Here is a 3,394-nt window from a genome sequence, read left to right on the forward strand (position 1 = left end):
ACGGAAGAACCAACCCGGAGGTCGACCCAACTTCCCTTGGTACACTTTCCCTCATATGGTGAGTTTCGGGGTGCTTTCACAATGGAACGGAAGGCTTGAGTGGATGAAACAACGGAATGTTCATGTACCAGTTGTAGTTAATTGGGGGTGGATAGAGCAAGTTGGGTTGTTAGAAGGCATTGAACCAATTTTTGGTAAATCTTTTGATGGGCTGCAAGGAAGATTTATGTGTATCGCATGGAGGAGGTTGTTCCAGATCCAAGAGATTATCTATAAGGAATTGGTGATCGAGTTTTTAGCAACGATTTCATTTAGAAGGAAAATTGGTGCACTCAAAGACGGAAATCTTAACTCTTGTCTGGGAGGAGAAAAGCGAGAGCTAAGCCTTGTCGAGCTCGTGATCAGGATGGAGATTTATCTCTCGTCCGAAGTTCATACGGAATACTATATTGAGTTTATTACAGGTACCATCTGAACCACTGACGGATTCAAAAATGATACTTATTCACTGACCATTACAAATGGCACATACAACAAGGGGACCACATAATAAAGCGAGATCCGGTCACCTCTCCATCGCCTCCTACAAAGGTTAATCACGAATACCATAAATCAAAGGCAGGACGATGTCTTTTTCTTATGGTCCCTCATCACACCTGATATCTATGTGGATATCTCGTTTCTTTTGGCAGAATTTCTATCATTCTGGGCGTGCAAGGATCGCCGCGGTTCTCCTTTATATGGCGGGATGTTGATCACCCAGATTGCACGATCTTTTGGCATTCTTGACAAGCGTGAAGCCATGTTTTTTACAATCGAGCCTCAAAAAGATTTTTCTCCTCTTCTATATAAACGGGATAATATTGTGGTTGATAATGGGTTTGGTAAATTTGCCTTTCCCAATGATACTCCCCGCAACCAACCCGGTCAAAGGGTACGACAGAGAGGTAGTGATGTCGGTGAAGATGAGCCTCCAGTAATCCCGATTGAGGATTGTTAAGAGAAAAACTTTTGAGAAACACATTTGAACAAACGTTAGAACAAGTTATATATTACGGAATTAAGTTTATCTCAATGGATCATAAAGCTCAACAATAATAAGAAGTTAGAGTGGTTAGATAGTTAGATGATTAGATGCGGAAATGTAATTGCGAAAATGTAAGGAAATATAAATAACAACAAGTTATATATCAAGTAAACACTAAGCTTAACGAGGAATGCAATCAAACCAAGTTAGTAAGTGTGATCAAATTAAAGTGATGAAGTCAAAATGACTTGCTCTGAAGGTGAGTTTGAGAGTTCGATCTTAATATATGAATGTAAGTTCAGTAACATCTTTAGAAAGAAGATAATTGAGATACAAGAGAGAAGTTAAGATAAGAGATAAAATATGTGTTTTTCATTAGAAGCAGAACACTCTATTCATAGAGTTGCGAGGACATATAAGGGTAATAAACAAAGACTATATTTCATAAAGAAGTGTCCATGCAAGGTACACTATACAATACAATGTAAATAAATAAGATAAAACTAAGTCTCTGTTGTTGATGAAGTCGCTGCAGATGACTTCAATTCTCCGCATTGTTGTAAAAAAGTGTCATTGCGGTAGAAAGGAGGACTTCGGATTGAGAGGTTTAAGAGGCTCACTTACTTGATTTAACAAGGATGAGCTCCTGATGGATCCATACAATATGGCTTTGAGGAAATTCCAAGACAACTTGGCACGAGGTGTCAATTATACGAATATGAGTTTGGATTTCATGATGCAACAAATGCACTTTAATCAATCTGATGTTTTTCCAGCTACATATATGTTCGTTCCTAGTTGGGAAGAATTGTGGTTCTGTTGATGATGAGGAATGAAAGATTTTTATCTGTTTCTTGCAAGTGGTTTAAATACATGTTTTTTTATTTTGTTTGTTTATTTTGGTTTGTTTGGTGTGGTTTTTTTGGATAATTATCTTTTCATTTGGTTGTTTAAATTTGTTTCCTAGTTTTATGACTTTTCTTTGCTTTACATTCCCAAGGATTTTTGAGTCCAATTGAGGGGTTGTTTTGGCAAGAGATTGATGAATTTTAGAGAAACGGAAAGAGAAGCGAGAGTTGAACATTTAAAGTGTTATTTTGCTCAAATGAGTGAAGAGTCACGTCACCGAAATATTTATCTTTGTTGGCACTAAAGTTTATTGAAGAATTCTGCTATAGAAAGCATCAATCTTTGACATTTTAATCCCACCACGACGTGGTGTCGCAGTCAGAAAATGAAAAAATTACTCCACAAATCCCACCACGAAGTGTTCCTTTTTACCACGAGGTGGTGCCTTCTCGAGTAAGATTTTCGAGTCTAATCATATACATTCGGAAGTATAAGTATCCAAGTCTTTGAGTCACATTCTGTAGCGGTCAACCACTTTCGTTTCCACACTTTTGAGCAAGCTATCCTACGCACATGCAACACGAGTCAAGATGCATCTTCTATCCCAGGGGAGTATGTTCCTTTTTCTCCCTTTTTAATTTTATGTTCTGCATAGCATGCAATGAAGGTATTGCATGAATTAAGTATGGGGTAGGGGTTATATTAATAGCATTAGAGAAAAAAGCATTTGATTTTTCAAAAATATGCGTTGCTAGTTTTCAAAATTTTGTATTCATATAGACTTGAAATAATAGTTTAATTTAGGAAAACCTAGCTAATTAAAATTTTTGCTAGTATTAGATGGGATGATCCGATGAGAGCCCAAATATTTACCTGAGCCAACACATGTTATAGTGTATTTGTGGCTTCCCATTTCCTAGTGAAAAGTCATGAGGTATGAAAGGTAATCTGGTAGCTTATATGATGTAAGTTATGCAGCCTATACCTGAAATCCATCCAGGAGAGCTTATGTAGTCATTGCACTTAGACTAATGTCTATAACCAATAAAGGTTGACGTTAAGCTCCTTTCCTAAGCATGTAAGAATTTGAGTGAAAAAAAAAGGTGAGCTATGAAGAAAAAGAAAAAGAAAAATTACCAAAAAGTTGTAAGAATTTTGGAGCTGTCAAAGTATGAAATCCAAATATCGAATTGTTGGAAAATATTCTTTTATATCAGCTCAGATACCGATTGTTGGAAATATAAAAATCTGATCACTACAACAAAAGGCTCGGTTACCAGTTACTGTGTGATAGATATATAAGTTTTAGATATAAGATGTAGATATATATATATATATATATATATATATATATATATATATATATATATATATATATATATAAAGAATAATAATTGCGGAATAAGTATAAATATGATAGCTATAAATGACTGAAAGCTATAATAATATAAATGACTGTATTTAAATGACATAAAGCTATAAATAATATAAATGATTGTATTTAAATGACATAAAGCT

This window comes from Lactuca sativa, chromosome 3, assembly GCF_002870075.4.
Source record: "Lactuca sativa cultivar Salinas chromosome 3, Lsat_Salinas_v11, whole genome shotgun sequence".
Taxonomy (NCBI): Eukaryota; Viridiplantae; Streptophyta; class Magnoliopsida; order Asterales; family Asteraceae; genus Lactuca; species Lactuca sativa.